Source organism: Abramis brama (assembly GCF_963993115.1).
Source record: "Abramis brama genome assembly, chromosome: 2".
Classification (NCBI taxonomy): Eukaryota; Metazoa; Chordata; class Actinopteri; order Cypriniformes; family Leuciscidae; genus Abramis; species Abramis brama.
This window is the reverse complement of record NC_139964.1, coordinates 37,534,105-37,550,645: the sequence shown is the minus strand read 5'-3', so window position 1 is coordinate 37,550,645 and position 16,541 is coordinate 37,534,105.

Here is a 16,541-nt window from a genome sequence, read left to right as displayed (position 1 = left end):
TTGTTGATGCGCTGGAGCACTGTCTATGAGCAGAATGGCGTCTAAGCGATTGTGGTGTTCTGTTCTTGGGTGTAATAAGGAACACAGCAGTCATTTTTATGTTCCTAAATCCGAACCGCTGAAGACACAGTGGCTGAGTTTGTTTTCGAAGGGAATATTCCCCACGATCAACGTCAATGCTTTCATGTTTGCGCGAATCATTTCACACACCAGACTGCTTTACAAACGAGGTCAATATAAAGCTGGTTTTGCTAAGAAGCTGCTCCTGAAAAAAGGATCGGTACCAACTATTCGTGTTCCTGCTGCACCTCCAGAAGAAGAAGTGAGTGTAACGTTTTATTAACCTTTATATTAATATTTATATTAATCTTTGCAAATCGCTTGCTGCACGCTTCACGGTGAATGCGGCTGTTTACACTCAGGGTACATTACGGCATGTTTTCTATATACGACATTATTATCTCAATATAATTCATAATCCCACGTTTATAATGAACAGCGCGTTATGGTTATTGTGTTACGGTGTACGCACAGAACAGAGGGGCGGGGTGAGCAAAGCTCATTATCATTTAAAGACACATGCACTTAAACGGCGTGCTGAAAACAGAGCTGTTTTTGACCAGGTAAAATGAGTGTTTTCTTACAATACTAATGAGAATTTTTAATTAAAGTATATTACAAACTTTTAATTTAGACCCTAAAGAATCATATTATGATATATAATCATATTAATCATTGTACAAAAATGGCATTATATGACCCCTTTAAAAACAATTGCACATCATTGAGTCTTCTTCGAGTGACCGAATAATAGATTTAAAATGTTCCATAGGCACCAGACTTTGTAATTTCAATTTCGTTTGGAGTAGATTCCATTCTAATGGAGCTGCATACATAAAAGCCCTTTTTCCCAGTTCAGTTCTTACAAATGGAACAGAAAGAGTAAAACAATTTGGGAATATTTCCCAACACTTTTCTTTTGAATTAGACAACCTAGATACAAAGGCAACAACCCCAGAATAGTTTTATAAATAATTAGGTATAGTGCATTTTCCTTCTAATGGAGAAAGAGGGCCAGGCTACTCTGTTATACAATATACAATGATGAGTTAAAGGTTTACAATCTGATATAAATCTTAAAGCGCTATGATAAATGGCATCCAAAGAGGAGAGAAGATGAGAAGAAGCAAATTGATACACCACGTCACCGTAATCAAGTACAGGCAAAAAAGTAGCAGAAACTAACCTCTTCTTACATTAAATGAAAAACAAAACTTGTTTCTAAAATAAAACCCAAGCTTTATTTTTTAAGTTTTTCTTTAACTGAGAGCCAAAAGATAATGTATCATCAATAATAATGGCAAGATATTTATACTCTAACTCAATCACATTACCTTGTAAAGTCTGGAGAGGAATAAGATTGTCTACTACCTTTTTCGAGCTTGAAAATAACATAATTTTGGTTTTGTCTACATTCAGAACAAGTTTTAGTGTACGAAGCCGTGACTGACTGACATCAAAAGCCACTTGAAGCTTAAGCAAGGCTTGCTGTTTAGAAGGTGCTCCACAATACATACAGTATCCAGGGTTCCCACACCTTGGTTAACTTCAAATTCAAGAACCTTTCAAGGTCTTTCCAGGTCCAATACCCTCAAATTCAAGGACTTAATATGGGGACACATTTGTTGTGTTCAACAACAAACGTTGAGGTTCCATCGTAGTAGTTTTGTGCGCGCGTGATGGCATGGATGGCATCTTCTTTCATGGCAACGTACAACACAAAGTACCTCACGTGGGAAACACTTAACGTAACGCGTAAAGGTGCGTAACTAACGTAAATCAAGCAAGCTAGTGCGCATAGGCCAAGAAGTGTTGGCTTTCATCCAACCGGAGGGAATAATATGGAATTTTTTCTAGAAAACTTCTTGCACAAATTAAATTCAAGCACATTCAAGGACCTGTATCTATGTATGCTTATTTTCCAAAACTTTAAATTTTGTTTTTAAGATTCACAAACTTTCAAGGATTTCAAGGACCCGTGGGAACCCTGAGTATCATCTGCATAAAAGTGAAAATTAGCATCCTGAATATCATATAATCAAGACAAAAGAGGCCCCAACACAGATCCTTGAGGAACACCTTTAACAATCTCCAATAGTCCTGAATTTTTACCTTCAGCCTGAACACACTGAGTTCTATCACTTAAATAATTTTTAAACCAGAAAATAACATGATTTGATAAGCCAACACTCTCGTCTATGCAGCAATATTTCATGATCCACTGTGTCGAAAGCCTTTGATAAATCGATAAAAAGGGAAGCGCAATAATCATCTTTATCCACTGATCCCACAATGTCATTTTTTTACGAAATCCTGATTGATAATTAGATAGAACTTTGTTTACATTTAAATAACAGGTCAACTGCTCACTAATGAAACTTTCTAAAAATTTTGATAGGACACAAAGCTTTGAGATTGGCCCAATTATCTAGTATAGTGGGATCTCCCCCTTTTAATAAATGAACAACAAAAGCTGATTTCCAAATTTCCGGAATAACACCAGTATCTATTGAAAGATTAAAAAGATAAGTTAAAGGGGTCGAAATAATATCAGCTGCTATTTTCAAATAGATAGTTTTCACACAATCAGGGCCTGGTGATTTATTTATATCAAGCGATTTAAGTGCTTTATGGACATCAGAACTCTTGATATGTACAAAAGTGAACTCCTCCTTTTTAAAACAAGTTTCTGCACTAACAAAATCATAATTTGAGCGCAAAAGATTTTGTGACTCAAATAATGACCCAGAGGCAATAAAATGCTTATTAAAATAATTAGGCATTTGCTCTTAATCAGATATGCTAGTAGAATCCGTATTTATACATGAAGGGTCAAGAGCCTTAAGCATGCTTTTTTTATATGTTCCCTACCATAACTTTTCAAACTAATCAAATCGTCACTGTTGTATTTTATAAATCAATGATTACATCATGATTAAATCAATCATGTTCATATCTGTGTGTGTTTTATGAATGTTTATGACATTTTATAATGTTATTCTAATACTGTGATGCCATTACGTTGTTACTTGGTCTGACAAAACCTTTGGCTTGTATTTAGGGATCAACTAGGTCTGGGTAGATCAATCATTTGACCCCCTAATGAACTTAATGAAATCTAAAGAATTCTAATCTCTGAAATGCATACAAAGACATATGAAAGTCAAACAAAATTGCTACCTGTCAAAACAGACATGGTGCTCTTCATTGCTGTGATAGCTCTCAATGATAACATGACCTCATTACCTTATTGGTTTGGTAAACTACAGGAATACAGCAATTTGTGTCCTTTAGGAAGACAGAAGCATCAAAATACAATTTTAATAGTAAAAGTATGCTTTGAATGTGTTTCACTCTATACCATTTTGTTTTAACTGTCATTATATGTGTGTGATGCGTGAAATAGGATTATCTAGGTTTTATGTTGGATCTGAATCTGTTGCGTAGGAGAGTTATAGACGTTCAGTGCTGAGCCACTATTATTATTCCAAACCAATGAAATCATCCTTGCTGGCTGGTTTTTATTTACTCTGCAGCATACCATATGTAGAGGTCATTTGCTGTTTCATGCTTGTCTATTTAGCTTTTGCAGGATTAATGTTATTCTACAAAAGGTCTGCATGAGTGGCACAAGTGTACATGAAACAAATGGCTATATCAGAATCGAGTCCTCCTGGGAAATTCCTATGAGTTTGGAAATCACAATTACAACACGATGTGCTTTAAATTACTTTGGTTGGAATAAAATGGACTCGCTGAAAAATCTCTATTTTTCTCTTCCAGACAAAGACATTACGTTTTTTTTTTTGTGGTAATGCAATGAAAAGAAGATCATAGGATGTACATTAGCTGTGTATGAGTAATTATTTTTATTTTACTTTAATGTGAAATAGGACAGCAAAACTAAATTGCAGCTACTGTCAAATTTAAAATTGATATGTCTTTAAGTGGAAGAAATGTAGCTTTTTTTACATGCAGACATATGACACTTTCTGTTCTGAAATTAATTTATGATTCACATTACTGTCCTTATTGTAAATGATGCTATAACTTGGAATCCTCTCAGCTCCATGTAAAAGTTAATGTTAGATCTATTTCTCTCTACAAATCCTAACTTTCACAATTATCACATACTGTATAGTGTGAAACTAATCTCAGACATGTGTAAACTTTCAACAGAGGTCTTGCAGGGGTGTATGTTTTTAACATAAACGTCCTCTGAAGAGAGACTGTTTGCTAACTCTGCTCCGGTGTTTTGGGAGAGATGAGTGATTTATCATCACTTCCTTTAGAGCAAGGAGGTACACTTGTGTGAAGGTTTTCAGATTTTAATTCTCATAAATCGGTAGTGATGCTACACAGAAAAGCTGTCAAGGCCTGGATTTTACGGGAAGCCACTGAATGGAAACTTCAGGCCCCAGGTATAGACCCGGGTTAATCCACACAGAGGCTTCTTATTCTGTTGCTCAAGTCTTCATCTACAATCAATCATCAGTGCAATACTTTCATCAATTTATTTATTTTTCCTATACAAATTATATATAAATTATATCATTATGACCAAAAGGTTTTATATTCATTCAAAGGTTTTATACTAAATAAAAAATTGTAAAAGTATATATTAATACCTAACTACACATACATACAAATAACAAAAGTAATTGTTAAGGGTCAGGTGCTGCATTACAGAATTCCTAAGTCTTAAAATGAAATGACCATGGTCACTAAACAGGATTTGAATTTGAATGTTTCTGTAGAAATTGCAACTTATGGTAACAACTGCAGTTCACAGGGTTACATTTTGCAGTGTTTATATGTTGTAAACATTATTTTTAATAGTAAAAATGGGTCTCTGCAGAACATAAAGGGTGGATTAACGAGCATTGAGCTAATAGGTTTGATCCTTGTAGCACATTTTCTTTAGCTCTTGGAAAACACTCAGCAGTAAAGTCAATCCTACATAACACAGAGCCTGCATCATTTTACATAAAGTAGGTATATTTTTTTGGCATAAGATTCAGTGGTGCTTTTGCTCCAACAAAGCTGAACATTCCTTTTGATTTGTGTAGTATACTGTATGGTACTGCTATATTTGAGTTTTATATTGCCTCATGTAGAGAGACTATATTACTCCAGTAAAGTAGGGGGGGATGAGGCAAAGGGGAGGGTTGAGATTTAATGTTCCTGTAGTCACACACCATTTAAAACACATTGAGACACAAATACAAAGTCAGCTTTTTCAAGTCTATATGCCTGCTTATTACATGGCTTGGTTGAATTCTAATGTAGAACGCGGTCTGTTATTTCTTGATAACAGACCGCTGCTAAGTATAACACACCGTTGCCATGAAAAACAGAGCGTTGCTATGGACGCAGGATTCTAACCGTAGAGACGGAACGGACTATTTTCTTTAGCGGAAGCAATGCAATTGTTTTTAAATCAATAAACTCCTTTTTAAATCAATATTTTGTGTCAAATTATAGATTTTTTTGGTAGGTAGCCATGTAATAAGCGGGATAATGTAGAGCGAGGCGGTTGTTATAGCGAATACAACCCCGACAGGCTGATCAGGACCCCGACGCGAAGCGGAGGAAAATGTAATGAATGTAATGCCTCGCTCTACATTATCCCTTACTTAAGGCTCTTGACCCTTCAGATGCCAGGTTTGTCTGGAATCCTCTGGTGGTTTTGCTCTGTGATTTTAATAACAAAAAAATGCAGATATGTTAGAATATATTAATAGAATTCTGGAATCCCCTCTTAAAAAGGTGTTAAAACAGGTCATTTTTGAGGTATGTTTTGGTAAATATTAAAGAGGACCTTAATAGCATTTGTGTTCAGCTCAGATTCTGAGGCCACTTTTGCATAATTCCTTGTGAATTGAGTGCTAAAATACATACAATAGTATTTGCAAATAAACACTGTTATAAGCAGATACATTTATATTGTTTCCCCCTGTCTGTTTTAAGGCAGAATATGTATATACAGCTACAACAAAGATGAACGATGGTGTGTGATACCAGCTATGTTTTAAAGGTAGGGTAGGTAATTTTTTTTATTAAATACTTTTTTTTTTATACTGGTTGAAACTCTCTTCACATCCTGATAGCAATCAAAAACAGAAGTGGGCTAAATATTAAAGCATGTACATATGTCTTCTGTGGAAGTCTCAGGACCAAAAAATGTTCGTCCAGTCTGAATGCAGTGATACATTGGCTGTTTCTCAATTCCAAGAATTCAAAGAACGGACTTTCTTGTGGAGACCAGTCTTGCCAGGCGACCTTGAAAGAACTCAATCTGAAGGACACAAGGACACAGAACGCATCCTTGTGAGAATTGAGATGTGTGTAGACAGACAGTCACAGAGAACCGCAAACAAACAGCAGCCACCTTTTACAGCTCCTCCTGAATCAAAACAACAAGCTTATGCTGCATTCAGGCCATGTCATAACTTCAATTGCGAGAATTGTGACATTCTACCCGGAGCTGTTCGCATCCTCAGACTCGAATTTATGCGTCACTATTATGTCTATTAATCGAATTATGTCAACACTATCAATGCCAAAATTAAACTGCAGCAGTCAGGTTGTAAAAGTAAAAGCTCTGTAATTGTTTACAGCCATTATTATTGCAATGATGTGTGCTTTGCTGTATCTAGTGATGCTTTGAAGACTCTGCTGTGTGCATTGCATGTGTTTTGCAGGAGGTGTGGCTTTGTAGAGGCTCATAAGATTTGTATTTGGTTGGGATATCCTTTCAAATCTAGCTTGCTATAGCTAGCCTCTCCAAAATTCTCTACCCTACCTTTAATTTGTAACCTCAAATTAGCATCACTGCGGATTTCGCATAGTTTAAAATGACCGTGTCGACGCACACAAACTGCCAACTCATTGTAATTTATGTAAACAAACAGCGTGCTCGTGTGTGCGCCAACTCCTGGATGTTTTTGGGTCAATGACGATTACATTTCAGTCTGGTTTTTTTTTTACACAAAAAATGGAATAACTTCAGGATGTAACGCTTGTAATGTTTAAGGTATACAACATTAGTATAATGTTTACATCCGTGACGTATGGTTATACGACTGCCGTGATACGTTATATAGATAAAAAAACATTGGCACTAAGCCCGTGAAGGAGTCTGTTATCAGTATTCTACTAGCCTAGAAATCTAGACGCACCCTAGCGGCAGCAAAATTTATTTTGCAGCCAGGGTAGTCTAGCAACTGTCCGTTGACTTTCGGAGCTGTAAAAACCTAAATTGGGTCAGGCCAATCACGTTGTGTATAGAGTAGGCTGGGCGGGCTTAACATAATGATGACAGAGTTGCGTCACGGTTCCCTGCTACTTGAAAACAAAGAATGGCTGCTGCTGCTGGCGAACAGTCTTTCGAATCGGCTTTGGCCGCGACTCTGGAGGACTTGGAATTAAGTTTTTCTTTGAGAAAAGAGCAAAGAACGGCACTTAAGTCATTCTTAAAAAAGGAAGATGTGTTCGTAGTTTTGCCGGCCAGATTCAAAAGTTGAATCGATCAACTAACGTTAGCTCCACTGTTGGGAAAACGCTCTGGTTGGTTGAAGTGCTGTCCTACTGCGTGCAGAGTGAATCAGAAAGACAGCCGTTTATCCCGCCCCCCGTGTCTATGGTGAGTTGCCAGACCTAACATCTTGATATAGGTCTGGCTTGCCAGGCTAGTATTCTACGGCTGTACGTGTGAGACCTGCCTGAACATGTTATCACAGTAAAATATATAAAATATTCAACCAAAGTCTGGTCATTTCAAACACCAAACGAGGACGTCACAGCGCTGGACTTGTATACATACAGTCGACATCTAGTCATAGTTGGGGGCGTGGCGAGGGTGGAGTCGGCGTAGGGGAAAACACTGCAAACATTGTGTGTATTTGAATGACAAAAATGTCATATTGCGAGTCATTAACGCCTGCCGACCGGCAACGGTACATTGCAAAATTAACTGCAATAGGTTATGATTGCCCTTATTTAATTAAAAACTGGGTCAATGACCCAACCAAATGGCCGGAGGTGTCGTTTCCAGACATATTTTGTTATCTGGTTAAATCTCCAGGTAAGACATTGCGGTAGCTGTAGCGGTAACATTAGCCTATAACTCAATCAACTTTCGTATGTCACTTATAGTCCATGAGCCAGGGCCCCAAATTTGGTCCATCGGTATCATCTGGGGGGACAAAGTCTCATAGTGATTTTTGGCAAGGTATACACCTTTTCTATACTAGAAAAATCACGATAGCAGTGCAGGGGTGGTAGCGAAATCACTTTTTTCAGCTCATGAAGTTACTAACCCCCTAAAATAAATTCTGTTTTTGAAATCTGGTGTATATCTGGTTTAGGCTCATGCTAGGGATATTGTCAATATTCTATAATATGGTGCTTGGTATCGTTGGAAAGGGGACCTTTTAGGCTTTCATTTAAGCCTAGAACTGAATCTGTCTGACAAACACAGAGGTCACATGACTTCTTTAAACCAGAAATAACACACATTTTTTCACAATTTCCGCCTAAACGGTATGCTTTCTTTTATCCCTGTGGCATGAAAGAACAACAGGGACACAAAACTCAACAACTTCAATACTCAAGGCACTCTGATGACTCAGAAAATGTATAATATACCCATACTATTTATTTGTGAGAGCCTTAAATTAGACTTGTGCAGCCAGTGCAAGTCTTAAAAATAGAATAGAGCCAATAGAATGGACAAATAGAATACCCTATTAGTCCAGGGCCAAATGGCCTATTTATTCATGTACAGTTGTAATAAAAAGTAATTGTTTCAATAGTGTTGTCAACATAACACTTGTAAGTGGTTTAACAAAATGTTTCTATCATGTATTTTGACATTCACCCACTTTCAGTTAGAATGTCAGAAAGTAGCTCATGCACAGAATGTTGATGGATTTTGACAGTTTGACAAGGTTTTGTCAGTTTTGTGAAAAGATTGTTGGTTCAGTTGACTGGTTATAACAACACTACCAACTATGCCATCTTCAATCAACTTCCATTGAGTTCCAGGCAGGGATGTAGTGGAGGCTAAAGGCACGTAAACGCCGTTTACGCACCTCCCAAAATTCGGAAATAGCGTTTGCCTACCTCCAAAGTGCGTTTATCCACCTCTAAATTGCGTTTATCCACCTCTAAATTTCATGTTATTTGAGCAGACTTTGCTTTTCCAGTGCGTGATCGCCGATCGGTACATGATTCGAGCATTTGGGCCATTAACGACTGAGCAGAACGCTAGTGCAAACACGGAGCAGAACATTGAGCAGAGAGCGCAGCGCGCCGACACACATACACACACGGAACAAAGAGAACGGCGCACACACGGAGCAGAAAACACACGCTCGTGAAGTTACTAAACAAGCTGCGCGAAAATGAAACTTGATCTCTGCCGCAATAGGAAATCATTAAAACGAGGCAAAAAAAGTGATTAAAAAAAAAATTAATTACAGGCAGCTGGTTTAATGTAGGGAGCATGTCAAAACCCAACTGTACAGGAGATTCAGAGGGAATCAAGCCTGCACCAGGTTAAAGACTTTTCCCTCTACAGGGAAACACTGATCCACATTTTTCTGATAGACCAAACAACTAATCAATTAATCGAGGAAATATTCAACAGATTAATCGACTATGAAAATAATCCCAAATCCCTAATCATTATGCACAAGTGCATTGCATTGGAAGCCCTGGATATAAGCCTCCCTCTCGATCTCTCTTAAATATTTTTGTTCTCTCTGTTTTGTCATTTAGTAAACTTTATAGATTTCAACCATATTATTCCTTCTTGAGTCTCTTTAACAAGAACTTAGATTAATGTATGAATTGAATAGTGATTGTGTGACCTATGATGAGGGAACAACCAGTGATACCCTTGGTAGTACCATCAAATGATAACCTATAGCGATGTCATCAGGATACACATACACCGGTAGGCAGTGGCCCACCTTACTGGGTGACCAAGTTGTGGTCCACCAGAATTTATAGTTTACCCACCTTTTTTTTACCACTACACCACTGGTTCCAGGGGTATTAAATGTAAGTACAAAATACTTTTTCTCTTGTGCTTGTGAATTGGTGGGGAATAGTAGCAGTAGCTAATGTAAGCTTGGTGTTTTTAGCAGGCTAGCTAGCTTGCAGGTTAAACAGTGTAACAGTAACTGCTACAATGCAGTCAGGGCTCTCAAGTGTCACGTGACAGTCACTCATTTCGGTATTTTGTCACGCCCTCTCGCCACACATTGTATTTCTCACGTGGAAAAACTATTTATAATATATTTAATATGCCGCAGCACCCAAAATGTCTCTGGCCGTGCCAGTCTCATTATGGAACCAGCAGGAATCAATCGCTGTAAAAATAGAGAGATGAGCAGAGCAGAGCAACTGAACCAACAATCTTTTCACAAAACTGACAAAACCTTGTCAAACTGTCAAAATCCATCAATACTCCGTGCATGAGCATATTTGGGTCCAATATGGATTTTTGTATGGCTGACATAACATCAGAAAGAGTCAACGAGTATTTATGGAAAGGTCAAGTTTCAAGTACTCCTTGGCCAGAAAAAAATTCAGTATGTCAAATATGGACTTTTGTCAGGATGATATAACATCCGAATATATCAATCTGAATGTATAGTGTAATTCTTTTAGGGCTCTTTGGCCAGAAATATGTTCAGTAGGTCAAAAGGGGACCTCTGAATAGCTGATTTATCATCAGAAAGAGTCTATGGGCCCTATTTTAACGATCTGAAACGCAAGTATCAAGCGCGAAACGCAAGTAACTTTGTGGGCGGATCTTGGGCGCTGTTGCTATTATACCGGCGGGATAAAATACTCTTGTGCCCGACGCAAATCTAAAATGGGTTGGTCTGAAGTAGCTTCATTATTCATAGGTGTGGTTTGGGCGTAACGTGAAATAAACCAATCAGAGCGACATCTCACATTCCCTTTAAGAGCAGGCGCGCTTGTTCCATGGCGGATTGCTATTATAACGGCGGATTTGCCAGGCGCACACCAGGAGCGGTTCACAGCTGAGGAGACCGACGTTCTCGTCAGGGCCGTAAAACACAGAGAATTGACATTGTATGGGGATGGGAGAAACCCACCCAAATCAGCTTCGGTTAAACAGGCGTATAAAAATTTGGGTAAATGTGTAAGCTAGATTTGTGCCTATTTTTTTACATCTTCATACAACAATGATTTCCCTCGTGTAATATTTTTCCTTGTAATAATGTATGGTTTTCTAAAAATGAGAACTGCTGCGTCTGTGTGTAGATGAGATAAGCAAAGTGCACACGCTACATTGATTATGGCCAAGCATGTGCCCTTAAATAGCATATGAATAACATGCGCAATGCGCCACTGACTTTTGACTAGGTTTTTCCTGGTCAGTGGCAGAATTGTTTTCTAAACCTGCAAAATAGCATCAGGGAACGTTTGCGCCGGAACACGCCTCCTCTTTGCGCTGAACCGCCCCCGGGAGCGCAAATGCATTTCTTAGTTTACCGACGTGCGTCTGTGGAGGGAAAAGTCCGCTGTGCGCGGGTGCAAAATAGGAATGATACATGCGTCGGTGTACAAACTCAATTGCGCTGGGTGCAAGATAGGGCCCTATAACTTTATATCGTTTAAAAACTTTTGAGGACCCTTTGACAAGAAATAAGTTCAAAAGGTCAGATATGGACATCTATATGGCTTATGAAGCATCAGAAGGAGTCTATGAGTATGTATAGAAAGCCCATGATCGAGGACTCTTTGGCTAGAAATATGTATCTTGGGTCAAGAAAAAAATTCAGTGTGCACCACCACATTGCACACTAGAGCTAACTCCTTCCCATGTTCATTAAAGAGATAACATGTTGCATTGCATTGCACAAACGATCTAACGTTGTGCATTGAAAAAAAACATATAGGCTATGCACTTCTTGCATTGCACACCAGAGCTAAATCAATCCCATGTTCATTAAAGAGATAACATGTGTTGTTGCAATGCATTGCACAAACGATCTAACGTTGTGCATTGAAAAATAACATCGGTTATGCACTTTTTGCATTGCACACTAGGACTAACTCCTTCCCATGTTCATTAAAGAGATAACAAGTTGCATTGCATTGCACAAACAATCTAACGTTGAGCACTGAAGAATAACATATAGGTTATGCACTTCTTGCATTGCATTGAACACTAGAACTAAGTCAATCCCATGTTCATTAAAGAGATAACATGTGTTGTTGTAATGCATTGCATAAACGATCTAACGTTGTGCATTGAAAAATAACATAGGTTATGCACTTTTTGCATTGCATTGCATTGCACACCAGAACTAACTCCTTCCCATGTTCATTAAAGAGATAACATGTTGCATTGCATTGTACAAACGATCTAACGTTGTGCACTGAGGTTATGCACTTCTTGCATTTACATAATCATTTACTTATTCTGATGTTTCTTCAGCCATACAGAAGTCCAGATTTGACATGTTGAACATATTTCTGACCGAAGAGTCCTTGATCTTGAACTTTCTATTCATAATTATAGACTCTTTCAGACAGTACATCAGACAGACAATTGTCCATATTAATTATTGAACATATTGAACATATTTCTGGCCAACAAGTCCATGAACTTGGAACATTCTGTACATGCTCATTGACTCCTTTTATTGTTTCATCAGCCAGAGAGTAGTCCATAATTTACCTACTGAAAATATTTCTGGTAAAAGAGTCCTCGATTTTGAACTTTCTATACATGTTCATTGACTCCTTATGATGATTCATCAGCCAGACAATTGTCCATAACTGACCTACTGAACATATTGCTGCCCGAAGAGTCTATGAACCTGAACTTTCTATTCATAATCATTGACGACTTCTGATGTTTCATCAGCCAGACTGCAGTCCATATTTGACCTACTGAATATATTTCTGGCAAAGGAGTCCTCGATCTTGAACTTTCTATACATGCTCATTGACTCCTTCTGATGTTTCACAAGCAGACAATAGTCCATAATTGACCTACTGAACATATTTTTGGCAAAAGAGTCCTCGATCTTGAACTTTTTAAACATACTCATATAGACTCTTTCTGGTGTTTCATCAGCCATGCAGTAGTTCTGATTTTACATAATGAGCATATTTCTGATCGAAGAGTCCTCGATCTTGAACTTTCTATTCATACTTATAGACTCTTTCAGATTAGCCTGGCTAACGTCAGACCTCGTCTCATTGAGACGTGGTCTGGGAACCACATGTTCATTTTCTCATATTTGAGGCGTGGTTTACGAATGCCCTGAGCCGTTTATTGGGCGCTACGAATGTCTATCAAATGCGCCTGTACGTAGCTCATAGCCAATCATTTCAATTATACCAGATGACGTATGTAGAGCGACAGAAATTCGACGAGGAAGAAGACGATGGGTCAAAGATTTATGTGTACACGATGGCGTTCAGCGAATATTGCCGTTTGTGCAAGACAAACATGAGGGTAGAAGGTACATATAAACACTCTACAGACATGTTTTTATCGAAAAAAACAGAATTTATCCGAGAGGTTAGCGTTATTAGGGGTGACAGTCGCATAGACGTCGTCATCGTCTTGCTGCTCCCTCCCCGTTCTGTGATTGGTTTCCTTTTTGAGGGGAAAATCTGGTCCATGGTGTCCAGGCTGCCTAGCAGCGCGAATAAAATCGCGCTGCGCGCAAGGCAGCATGGGGAAACCCAGGCTACTTTCAGATAGTACATCGGCCAGACAATTGTAGATATTGACTATTGAACACATTTCTGGCCAACGAGTCTCTGAACTTGAACTTTCTATACATGCTCATTGACTCCTTCCGATGTTTCATCAAGCAGACAATAGTCAATAATTGACCTCCTGAACATATTTCTAGTAAAAGAGTCCTCGATCTTGAACATTCTATACATGCTCATTGACTCCTTAGGCTGTTTCTTCAGCCATAGTTCAGATTTGACATATTGAAAATATTTCTGACTGAAGAGTCCTTGATCTTGAACTTTCTATTCATACTTATAGACTCTTTCAGACAGTACATTGGCCAGACAATTGTCCATACTGACTGTTGAACATTTCTGGCCAACGAGTCTATGAACTTGAACTTTCTATACATGCTCATTGACTTTTTCTAGAGTTTCATCAGTCAGACAGTAGTCCATAATTGACCTGCTGAAAATATTTCTTTTAAAAGAGTCCTCGATCTTGAACTTTCGATACATGCTTATTGACCAATCCAACTGTCTCCATTGACTTTGCATTGCGAGAGGCTGCCTCCTTGTCATTTCTTGCTTCTAACAAAAGACAGAAAAATGCCTAAAAGCTGCTGTGTGACAAGGTGTACAGCAAACAAGCTAAAAAACCCAGAAATAAGTTTTTATTAGCTCTGGACCCCAAAATAACGAGTGTTTAGGACATAAAAGTGGATACAGGCAGTTGAGACAGAGCGTCACGTGTCTCATTACTCTGAGAACTAAGGTAGGCCTGCTGGAGGAGACCATAATCGGCAACACAGGATAGTTTATCTTACAGAAATATAATATATAAAACTGACATTTGGATATTTGACTCACCAGTGACCAAATGTTTAACTTACTGCACACGTAGTGTATTTTTAGTGCATACTGAGTGTCAGGATCCCACAATTTACCCATTCGTTCCAGCCTGTATCCACTTTTATGTCCTCAAACGCTCGTTTCTTGGGGTCGACAGCTTATGAAAACTTATTTATGGGTTTCTTAACTTGTTTGCTGTACACCTTATCACATAGCAGCTTTTAGGCATTATTCTGTCTTTTGTTAGAAGCAAGAAATGACAAGGAGGCAGCCTCTCGCAATGCAAAGTCAATGGAGACGGTTGGATTGTTTTCCCCCTTGGTGGGCGTGGTCTTCAGATTATGACGCGTTGCGCTCTGTCTCTATGGATTCTTTTTTTGGAGCTTGACTTTAAAGTCCACATGAAATCAAACTTGACCATATTTACTTTGTTGGCCTAAATTGATCGTTTTGTGGTGAACAATTCATCCATGCAAGTCAATCCACACAAAAAAAAATTTTGGCTTCGTAATCTTTAATCAAAATCTGAAAATGCCCCTCCCCTCTGCATTGGAGGACCTTCCCTGATGACGTAGGTTTGAGGACATGGGTTGGGAAACGCTTAACCACTCCCCTCAAACCGTTAGTCTGTTATGAGCGAGAGATGGAGAGGAGGAGCACTAGAGTAAACCCCTGCCCTCTGTTCAATATTCCTTTTCACTGGGAAATACGTCACAACACTGGAGAAAAGTCGTTTGCAACTTCCGGTTCACGCGGACTTTAAAGGATTAGTTCACCTCAAAATGAAAATTTCCTGATAATTTACTCACCCCAGTGCCATCCAAGATGTCCATGTCTTTCTTTCTTAAGTGGAAAATAAATTAAGTTTTTTGAGGAAAACATTTCAGGATTTTTCTACACACAACGGAGTTCAATGGCAACCAGAATGTTGAAGTTCAAATCAATGCAGTTCCAAAAGGGCTTTGAAGTGCTTCAAAGGGCTCTGCACGATCGAGAAATAAGGGTCTTATCTAGCGAAATGATCGGTCATTTTCTAAACAAAATAAAAATGTATTTACTTTTTAACCACAATTGTTTGTCTTGTGCTGGTCTGCGACGCGCCACGTATTACGTCATCACATTGGAAAGGTCCCGAAAAAAAAGAAGAAAATAATAATAATAAATTAAAACAAAGATGGACGATTTTGAATTTGGAAGAGAAAATGAGATGGAATTTTTCGCCCTTCCCTACCTTTTTGAACCAGAGTACACAGACAAATAACTTACATAGATGACGTGACGCGTGACCTTTCCAACGCGATGACGCAATGCGTGGCGCGTCGCAGACCAGCACAAGACGAACAATTGTGGTTAAAAAGTATATACATTTTTATTTTATTTTTAGAAAATAACCTATCGTTTCACTAGATAAGACTCCATTCCTCAGCTGGGATCGTGCAGAGCCCTTTGAAACACTTCAAAGCCCTTTGAAACTGCATTGATTTGAACTTCAACATTCTGGTTTCCATTGAACTCCGTTGTGTGTAGAAAAATCCTGAAATGTTTTCCTCAAAAAACTTAATTTCTTTTCCACTGAAGAAAGAAAGACATGGACATCTTGGATGGCATTGGGGTGCCGGTGAGTAAATTATCAGGAAATTTTAATTTTGAGGTGAACTAATCCTTTCACTTCACTTCCGTCCCACATCTCACTGAAGAAGAAGCACGTCGTGTTGAAGCGACAGGGTGAGTAAATAACATTTTTTTTTTTTGTGTGTGTGTGTGTGAACTATTCTTTATATATTGCTCCTGCAAATAAGTAGCACTTTATTTTTAAAAAATGTACAAAGACAATCAGATTATGAGTTTTTCTACTTCCACCAAAGTAATGCCAAAGGCATTCATTT